The sequence below is a fragment of the Limulus polyphemus genome, unplaced genomic scaffold, assembly GCF_000517525.1.
Source record: "Limulus polyphemus unplaced genomic scaffold, Limulus_polyphemus-2.1.2 Scaffold2359, whole genome shotgun sequence".
NCBI lineage: Eukaryota > Metazoa > Arthropoda > Merostomata > Xiphosura > Limulidae > Limulus > Limulus polyphemus.
Genome location: NW_013667969.1, coordinates 93,718 through 104,723, shown reverse-complemented (window position 1 = coordinate 104,723; position 11,006 = coordinate 93,718). Strand labels below are relative to the sequence as shown.

Sequence of the window (11,006 nt, the reverse complement as noted above, 5' to 3'; positions counted from 1 at the left end):
AACTGTCAGTCTTACTTTAGCTTCACCTGTCAGTCTTATTATAGTTATAACTGTCAGTCTTACTTTAGCTTCACTTGTCAGTCTTATTATAGCTACAACTGTCAATCTTCCTGTAGCTCCACTTATTGGTCATACTTTAGCTTCACCTGTCAGTCTTATTATAGCTACAACTATAAGTCTTCATGTTTCCGGTGGTTGGCGTGAAAAGGGTTTCGTTTTTTATTTGTATAAAGAGTAAGGGATACCAACTTCATTGTATCTGTAGTTCTTACCTGAAGTACAAGATCTTTAGTGTGGTGTCTCCTCTCTAAGTAACATCTTCTAGCAATTAGATGAGGTACAAGAGAAGAAGCTTCATGCGTTAGTCTCTACACATTATATACTCTAGCTTCTTTTGGTGAGTTTCCTCTTAGGTTAAGGGATTTTTCATTTCTTTAGGATGAGAAGTAAGACTGACACGGAAGCTACAATTTGGTGGAGTTACTGGTATGGGATGAGTGACTCGTGAAATGGTACAGGACGAAATTATGAAGGGTCAACGATCATGTAGTGAATTGTGAAAGTTTTTAACGTAAATGTATTTTAATTTTGAAAAATTTTGATGCGTGTCGGTAGAAAAATATATGAGATATATATGTGATTATGGAACAATAAACCTGTGTTCAGTCAAATAACTTAGCCTAGACTAGTTTTTCTGCAATGGAGCAATAAATGTGTGGAAAGAAACATTTGAATTTAAACTATTGGATGTACATCTTTACAAAAACCTGTACACTTATTTATGTCTAGTCATAATGCTAGAAGTAAAATATCCTAATGAAGATAAAACACCAAAAAATATGGTTAAGTAAAACAGAATCAAAACACCATAGATATTATATGCACTTCACCATTATAAGAGGCCTAATAGTATTTCTTTGGTCTGCTGACTCGAGCTGTGTTGATGAGCCTTGAATAGACAAAAGTACAGTCCACAGCAGATGGTACGGCCAATCAAAGAATGCATTAAGCCTCTACGCTACAGATTTTTTTTTATTTCATCTCTAGTGAAAAAGAAATCAGTAATATATATACAATCATTAAACAGTTGGTACGTTGTATAATATCGAAAAATGAGTTCTACGAAAAGTCATGATATTATTCACATACATAAATTAATTTAGGTTACTATATGGTGAAGTAAAACAGACTTAAAACACCATAGACAAAACATTGATGTCAGCTGCCGAAGCAATGGTAAAATCCCACTTTATCGTCAAGAGTTACTATATAATTGATGGTAGGTTCTGTGGAATAGCTACCTTTCCTGTAGTCCGTTGGTTTTTAAATTGCATTCCATTGAACCTCAGGGTTCTGCATAGGGTCTTCAGGGGTTCCATACAAAGATAACAGGTAATGGCTTTTGTTTTTTAAATCAGTTATTGAGTATTAACCCATTAAGGACCAAATATATATTTTAAAAAAATCATGAGTCAGTTGATGTACATTATAATATTTTTGTGTATCTGTTTGCAATTTTACGTAATACTTTTATGAACTTGGTCATTTTCACGTAGGCTATGGTTTAGGGTTTGGTTTCCATGATGGAAGGAATGAAATAAAAGAATTCCATGGCATCATAAAATTTGAAAACCACTGCTCTAGCCTATCAGTTCAAAATCATGGACAATTATGTTCAAATAGTCTTTACACAACTTTGCACACACACACCCAAAATTGTTTCCCCTACTTACATACTTTATAATATGTAGTGTCATTATGATTCTATTCCCTCCTCAATTTTGATCAGTTTGTGTTTTGATTGTTTATCTCAGGTGCATCAGAATATTATTTTATTAGTAGAATATATATGGGAGTCATCATGATTATATTTCCTGTTTGATTTTAACTTTATTTATGTTTCTAACAATACTGGAACGTTAGTACTGTATTTCCTCCTTCATTTAAACTTGTAATTATCATGTCTACTTTGGTGCGTAAGAGAGTGTTTTTTTCCCTTAGTTTTAACTAGATATCTTGTAATACTTTATGTACTGCAAAACAGCATCAATATGATTATACTCCTTATTCTATTTCAGCAAATGTTTAATAGTTTTAACATCTACTTTAGAAAACCTGGTGTCATTAGGATTGTGTTCTTAATTTTTACTGAATTCTTAGTAACTCTGTTTAATACATTAGGAGTATTTCTTTGATATCAGGCCAATAATTTGGCAATAAGAGAAAGCTTTCTTCTTTGCTTGATATTTCACAATATGCTTCATTAGGAGCTAATTGTTATAAACACCAATATGTCTCACACAGTACTCCAGTTACATTCCAGACAGCAGGAATACAACACTAGAATTATGATATCTTCGGTGTTTTTAATGTGCTTGCTTTGGTATATGTGGTGTCAGTAGGGTTCTATTTTTCCTGTAGTTTAAGTTAATTTCATATTTATTACCTTCAGAATATTTGATGTATTAGGAGTTTTCTTCTCAGTTTCAGCCAGTTTTTTTATTTACTATGTGTATTCAGCATACATGTACAAGGGATTGTTTTCTCCTTAGTTTTAGCTATCTGTAATTTTATGTAGTTTCTAAGAGTAAATAACAATCTTAGCTTCAATAGAAAATCACCAATTCAACATTTGATACACAGAACTGAGTTAGAAAAGATGTCCTTGAAATATAAGAATTTTAATGAATTAAAAATAATTTCTGTCAGTATCTCTACTACTAACACTCCCAGTTTCTGATAACTATTATAAACTCTGTACTTTTTTGTTTACATATCTTTAATTTTTTTTTAGAGAAGTGCACCAGTAGGATTTCAAACGATCAGCGGTATCCTTTACCTGGATTGATGTCGGATTTAAAAATAATTTCTGTCAGTATCTCTACTACTAACACTCCCAGTTTCTGATAACTATTATAAACTCTGTACTTTTTTGTTTACATATCTTTAATTTTTTTTTAGAGAAGTGCACCAGTAGGATTTCAAACGATCAGCGGTATCCTTTACCTGGATTGATGTCAGATTTATATACCGGTGAACTTTATCCATGAAGGCCAACCATCTCTCGTAGTAGATTATAATCTCTGGATGAAATCAACCAGTCAATTCGTTGTAAATGCATAAAATACAGCTTGGAAGAAATTTTTCATTTTGTATACATTTAAAAAAGTAGTCAGTTACAGTGTTTTGATTCCACCAGGAATATTATAATGGATGGTGGTATTTGTATACATTATTTCATCAAGCAGAAGTGAAAGTAAAAGTTTTAAAATATTGTTGGAACAAGTTTCTTTTCTGTAAATATTTTCAAATTTGGAAGAGATGTTGTAAAAAGTGATTATCTTCAGCTGTGCTTGTTAAAATGTTGGTGGCTTGTGCCATTCTTTTAAATTATTTGTAATTATGCCTATTTAGCAGATAAAGGAAAATAAATTGTTTACTTTTTTTTAAGTAACATGCTTTGTTTTTTGTTGTTTCAGGAAGGAAAGAATTTAAATGTGGTATCTGTCATGCTACTTTTGCATGTGCATCGGGTCTGTGGAAGCACCGGAAATTCATCCACGGTAACAGAACGGTTGTGTCGTGCACCGTGTGTGGCAGATCGTACAACCATCCCGAAAGTCTGGCCAAGCATAAGAGAGAAGTACACCGGATCTTCCTGGGTAGAGCAACGGGAAGGAACAAGCTGTGTTCTCTTCAAGACAACATTTTTTAGAAGAACTTTAAAAACAATCAAAAGCAATTAACAGAAAAAAGTCTTCATAATTTTCTATTTTTCTAGAAGTAGAAATTAATTTCTAGTTTTGTGAGTATGTAAAACGTATAACGATTAAAAACTGTATTGGTAAATTGTCCAAATATGTGTAAATAAACAGCTGTAGAATTGAAATATTTGTACTGTAGGTTTTAAAAGATACCCTTGCCTCAATCTTACTACTGATAAGGTTCCCGGCAGAATGTGTGTATTGGCTGGTTGTAGCATATTTAGCTGCAGTTACCAATGAAAGAAGCAAAAGCTGTACATTTAGTGTTAGATAATGTTCTCCTTCCATCTGTTGTTATTAAATCCGTAACGATCTCATTAGATGCTTTGTGGAAGGTAGTAATTAAGTACTTGTCTTTAAATTCAAAGCCAAAATCTATAAAAAAAAAAGTAGAAAAGTGCCCGATTTCATGTTTTTTATCCTTCTTCTTGAGCAAAATTTCTAAACAAAATGACCCACATGCACTGTCAGACAGTTTCTATTTATAACATCAAAAATTACTGTAATTGATGAATATGTAATTGTTAACTACTTTTTAAAAAAGTCAGATAATGGAAATTTACAAAATTTTGTAAGAACTGACATGTACTAAAACTATACTCACTTTGTATAATAGTTGTGATCAAGATGTTATATGGTTTAAATAAAATTTCTCATCATTCCAGAGCTCTCTACTAAAGCCAGAATTTAGTTTTAATAATTACTGATTGTATCAACATCAATTAATTGTGTAACTTTTATTTTTCCCTGAATGAATTAATAAAGTGTTTTAACATTCATTATGTGTACTGGTGGTTTAAACTTTTCTCTCTTTTGTTTTAGTATATTTAAATATGATTATTCTTTTTTATTACCAGATGGTTCAGCATTTTCCTGAAAGTTTAGTAAAAGTTCAATAAGAAGTAATCAAAATTTATAAATAAGTCTATACGTTTAGTTTCTTCCCAAAGAAGTTTACAGTTTGAGCTTGCTGTTGAATAACATTTTTAAATTTCTTTTGCGACAAAACAAGTATTGTTCTCTAGAATGTGAAGTTTACTTCTCTATTTTTGTAAATGGAAAGAAATGGAGTTGAATAACATTCGATGACAGCTTGTGTTTTATTCGTAGGAGGAAGGACTGGGCATTTGAGGTTAGTCCCTATGAGAGGAAGACCATCTAAACAATCTCTAGGGAAAAGTGCCGACCTCTCGGTTAGAAGTAATACTTATTGCCACTTCTGTCATCGAGGATTTTTTGATAGGTCTTCTTTCAGCAGGCACATGAAAACTCATCTTGTTGATAGAGAGCTCTTTCGTTGCGATTTTTGTCAGAAACCATTCACCTTCAAATGGAACCTCAAAGTACACATGAGAAGAATCCACGAAGTTGTCACTTCGGACAGTTGAGACAGTCGGAAGTCTTGGCATGCTTTTTTTGTAATGTAACTACCAAGTAAACTTTCTATGCTATATCAGTGATTGATGTTTATGTATCAGTTATTAAACCATTTCATTACCATAGAAATATTTATGGTCAGGCTGCTATATGACAATACAGCTCAGAATACTATTTTAAACCAAAACATTGGACCTACATGTCAATAATAAATACATCTTATCTATGAAGTTTAGTTAAGTGTTTGTTTTAAAAATGTCGATTAGAAGATTTACACTGCTCTAGGGTCATTTAGTAATAATTAACCATATTAAAACGGGTCCAAAGCTTCTCGATATAACAACAGTACACTGAACTTGTGTTTTTAAAATGGCTCTACAAATGTACCAAAGCCATCAATATATTTTATAAATGATATGCTTGCTTTTCTTTTGTTTCTAGATCCAGGAGCTAGCTGTTTCAGATTAGTACCAGCAAGAGGAAGACCATCTAAACAGTCGGCTGTTCTTAGAAACGATGTTTACTGCTATTTCTGTCATCGAGGATTTTTCAACAAGTCTTCCTTTAAAAGACATATGAAAACGCATCAGGTCCACCGAGAAATTTTCAACTGCAAATTCTGCAATAAATTATTTACTTGGAAAAGTAATTTACAAAAACACATGAAGATATATCATGAATGTGTATCGTCAATAAGATGAAGCCATTTTTTTTGTAGTTATTGTACTGTCCAAACATAATTTTCATGTTTACTCTTAAATCTGGACACTTCACAGATTTTAATTTAAAAAAAATAAAACATTAATCCAATTAAATCGGTACCATGTATAGAAGCAGGTTCTATCTTGTTCAAAAGAAAGTAAATATTGTAGTACACAGTTTGCTATATGGTAATTAGTCCAGTTACAACCTAAACAGGAAATATTAATTAATCTTCAAATGTAAATAGAATTTACTCCATGTAACTTAGCCATCATTAAAATTTAGGACATACTACACTAAAGAAACTACGGAATGAAATGGCTTTTATGAAAGAGACTGTTTGTAACAATCAACTATCTATCATGTTTTTATAAAGTTTATCATGCTTACAAATTAATAAAAATCTACTTTTCAGTGTATGACCTCAAATTAGGGCTGCGACTAGTACCAGCACGAGGAAGACCAACAAAGCAGTCAGTGAGGTCTTATGATACCAGTGCCTACTGTTCGTTCTGCAAGCGAGGATTCTTCAACAGGTACAATTACAGAAGGCATATGGAATCGCATCAGATAGCCAGACCTTTCTTTCAGTGTAAAGTGTGCTCCAAAATGTTCACTTTAAAAACTAACCTCAGGGCTCACGAAAGGAAAGTACACCAGTGTTGAACCACTGTAACAGGATTTCACTGAATAAATTCCATCTCAAGAGGTGCATACATTTTAATTATTACTACATGGTTGAAAGAAAAAAGCCGATAAATTTTGTACTGCTTAACAATTACCGTTACTTATGTCTCGATACTTATGTCTAATGGTAAGTCAACGAAAGACCATGACAATGTTTATCTAACATTCTAAAGAGAAAAATATCAAATTTTAATTTCTGTAGTGAATATTGGTATATACAAGACATATTAATACTAGACATAAATGACCTTATAACACACACACAATGTCTGGCTGAAGAAGCTGTAAAGGGAAATGTTCAGTGTTTAATTAAAAAACACAACATTTTGGTGTTACAAGGTCAATTATTTTTAGTATTAAGATAAACTTTTTCAGTTGGTTGGTAGATCTAGCCTGAGAAGAAATATTTTTCAAGATGTGTGCGGTAGTATTAAAATATAAATGTGTAATATAGTCGTTTGAAGTCATCAAACTTATTGATCATTCTGATAGCACATAAGACCAAATGATTTTAACTATTTATGGAAGATAGATAAATTATTTTTTATTTACATCATAAATTTATAAGGATTACTGGTTCCTGTGTGATTGTTCTTCTCTCTGTTAAATGCTGAAACTGTTAAATAAATTAGAAAAATAATGATCTACAAGTGGAGTTGTTTAGATTAATTAAACAAATTTATTACAAAATAACTTGGATGTCTTAATTACATAATTGTGTACTTAAATCACCGTAACTGGTATTCGATACTCACATTATGCTCTTTTGGTGTTGGTTCATCTACATTAGTAATTACAATAATGCTAATATTGTTTTTCTTTTTTTAATAAAAAAGAAGTACTTAAAATATATTCTACAAATAACATTGGACACACATCTGATAATTAGTTAACTTATTTGAATTTATTTAAAAATCACATTCTGCTCTTCTCATAATCTTTGTAGGTTTGAGAAAAACAAAATTTCACAGCTTTCACCTTAAGCTGCTGCGTGATCCATTAAGTTTGTTTATTGCATTTACTTCTGCGATAGTATCTGACATTTTGTCGATAATGAGAAATGCAGCTTTTTTTCCCTTGCTTGTAAAATGTTCTCTGAACAAAATTAATTTAAAATGAAATCTTTTAGGTAGTATTACTTTCTCCTGCAAAATGAATAATGAAGTTTGAGGTCATTTTTCTCGCCAAATTCTTGCCCACAGCTCTTACACTTGTGGATTGTTCGATGCTGTCGAAGGTGATGCACACTAAGGGACGTTCCCGAGCTGAAGGTTTTGTTACAGACAGGACACATGTACCTTGTTCCTGTTGGGGTAACTACTGCTTGCTGGGCCCAACTGAGGTAGTAGTTTCCTGGAACATACCAATACAGATGTTGAATTCTATGGTGTGTTTGAACGTATAAACAAGACGGGAGAGAGAGAGACTATTAATGGCCAATGTAGCAGAATACACCTACACTACTTTAAAACAAAAGTGGAATTGTGACTTGGGTAAATGGATGACTTCTACTACAACAACAACAAAGATCTTACAGAATATTCCAAACAATAAAGTGGAATTTACCAGGACAAGTAAGAGATTCTGCATACGTTATAGAACTGATTATACACATTTTCAGTAGTACCCTAGATGGTAGGATGTTAAAGGAAACTTTATAATTCTTCATACACGTATTTTGTTCTGAGGTGGAATGCTTAACACTTCTAGTTTACTTATAAAATTGATAGTGTAAAATATTTTCAACAGGGAATAACACCCCAAGCTAATATTGATCTGATATATTTTATTCACAACACAAACTATATCCAAGAAATTAGTTTGTCATAATCTACAAGTTGAATTAATTTATCATTTACATGCATGTCTTTAAAATATATGTACATATAAATAGAAGAAGAGGAACTGCATAACAAACACAGGTTGCTCAGAATCGGTCCTTGCAACGTATACGACTATGAGTTTTTAGGTCGCTGTTTCTTTTGAAGATTTTGCGACAGTGCTGACACTCAAAGCTCCTGATAGACCTGTGGGAATACATGTGGTGCTTTCGGACAGAGTCGGCTGATCGAAATGTTTTCATACACTCTGGACACAAATATCTCAATCCATCTGAAGTTTCTACGGTCAGCTTGGACCACTGGTAACGGGGGTAACCTGTGGGTTGTACAATCAAATTGATTTTTTTTTTTTATTTATTATGAAAATTTCAATAATAATCCATCAGTATTTACATATCGTGAAAAAAAATATATATAGCACACCTTGGCAGAAACTACACACAGTATAAATATGTAATTATAATTTAGGTAAAAGAAGATCGTATCATCTCCAATGTTCATCAAACGATAATAAGAGACAACAACTGCCAAACTGGGATATCATGTGGTGAGATGCAAGTTGTAAAAGATGTACAAGAACTCCTGTTCATCAGATATTTTCCCATTCCCGTGATGCCAAATTTTTGCTAGAGATTAAGTTTAGTGATTTTCCTGTGAAAATACAAAAAAAAAAATTGTAATATTTGTCACATGAAAAGTTTTTGTTATGCTACTTCTAAGTTTACTGTCAGTATTTTTGTTCATAGAACACGAACACTATATTATTTGAGAGATAAATTAAAGCATTTGTTTCACTGTTATTTTACATGAAAACAAATCAATGAATATTTCATTATAAATCCAATTATAACATACAAAACAGCTAAGTTATTCTATCAGAAGGCCTACTGATGGTTGTCTGACACCAAGTCATTATGTTTGAAAGTTTAATTTATTAAAAATGTGTAAAACGAAAATAAATATCTCCAAATTTATAGGTTGAAGGTTAACCATTCCTTTCTTCTTTTTTTATTACTTAATCTGTGTAAAACTTTATATAACCTACCTATAGAAGTCATTTGCTACCTGGTGTCTACTTCATGCAACTAGATTTGTGCAATTTATACTAAAAGTAAGCATGCCTGAGCTTTCAATATAATTGGAGATGTGTATGACACTTCTACAGTTTCCTTTGTAAATGCACGATTTCCTGATTTTTAAACTAACAATAAACCTCCGTTCTATATACGTTTAACTCCTTAAACCAGAGCAGACGGATAGCGACTGGGCAAAAATCCCTATTTATCCATCAATAATCTTTATGTTTGTTTGGCTGAAAACTAATTCAAACCAAGAATATTTAAAGTTTAACAAGGTTTGTTGATAAGTATTGGGAAGTAATGACAATAATCGTGACAGAATAAGCAAAACATTATGGGTTTAAAGAGTTAATATTACTAAAATTATTATGTTTCTATCTGGACTAATTTTGTAATGTCAGATGATTACTGGTTTTATGTACCTTTATCAGTCAATTTTTGGTAACAAGCTATTTCTAATGTATTTCAGTTTTCTGTCAACTCTTTTAGTTATTGATGGAAGATAGAATTAAGACACACTATTCAGTTGATAATGAAGAGGTTACAAATATAAGAAACCTTTCTCTACAATTTCTAAAACCTCACAGAATAGATTGATTTTTGTTCTTTAGTACCAACTCTTAAAGTGGCACAAATAACCTTACCCGAGTGCAATAGTAAGTGCTATGCCTGACAAGGTTGGACTTTCTTGTGAAATCCTTTCCGCATCCTGGACACTGGAAACTCTTCTTATCCTGGAAGAAATGATGTTGTTGTAGTTTGTTGGTAAGTTTCTTGCAATCAGGATCCTGGTAAAATATGCCTGTGCCAGTGGTAACAGTCATTGTTTTCATCACGCTTCTGTGGTTTTTAGATCTTGAGTAAAAACTACCTACAAAGAAAGTAAGCCTTTGATTACACACAGAAACCAACCAAGCAGTTAGTTGTCCTAATCCAGTGATAGAAACTATCGTTAGCAATGTTGGGTTTCTGAAAACTGTAACTTACAAGAGATACTGTTACACAGGGGAATCTCCTCCCCTTGTTACTTGGACAGATCCAATGATAGAAACTATTGTTAGCAATGTTGGGTTTCTGAAAACTGTAACTTACAAGAGATACTGTTACACGGGGGAATCTCCTCCCCTTGTAACTTGGACAGATCCAATGATAGAAACTATCACTAGCAATGTTGGGTTTCTGAAAACTGTAATTTACAAGAGATACTGTTACACAGGGGATAGTTTCTATCATTGGATCTGTCCAAGTAACAAGGGGAGGAGATTCGCTAGCAATGTCGGTTGTCTGAAAACTGTAATTTACAAGAGATACTGTTACACAGGGGAATCTCCTCCCCCTGTTACTTGGACAGAGGACAGATCCAATGATAGAAACTTTATCAGATGTAGGGTTTTTGATAACTGTAATTTATAATAGATACTGATGTATGTTATTTTGCTTCCCTAGTTACTGAGTAAAGTATACTTTTTAAATTGAGCAACCAAACAACAGACATTCACATATGTTGATCCACAAAAACAAGTCTTCAAAGCATAGATTACATAATTTCTAAACTG

General features: G+C 32.4%; 2 long non-coding RNA genes across 3 annotated transcripts; one reads left to right on the top strand and one right to left on the bottom strand.

Annotated features, from left to right (window-relative positions):
• The first annotated feature begins 4,280 nt into the window (after positions 1–4,280).
• On the top strand, positions 4,281–6,583 carry LOC111087602. The gene is made up of 2 exons (XR_002612277.1): positions 4,281–5,187; positions 5,583–6,583. It is a non-coding gene; the product is annotated as an uncharacterized LOC111087602 (long non-coding RNA).
• Positions 5,504–10,664, bottom strand: LOC106466720. Of its 2 annotated transcripts, none has more exons than XR_002612274.1 (3): positions 10,095–10,664; positions 7,670–9,022; positions 5,504–5,703 (listed from the first exon to the last, which is right to left on the bottom strand). It is a non-coding gene; the product is annotated as an uncharacterized LOC106466720 (long non-coding RNA). The 2 variants fall into 2 exon arrangements; XR_002612275.1 differs by lacking the exon at positions 5,504–5,703 and having other exon boundaries at positions 7,117–7,883; positions 8,415–9,022.
• Between the last annotated feature and the right edge of the window lie 342 nt (positions 10,665–11,006).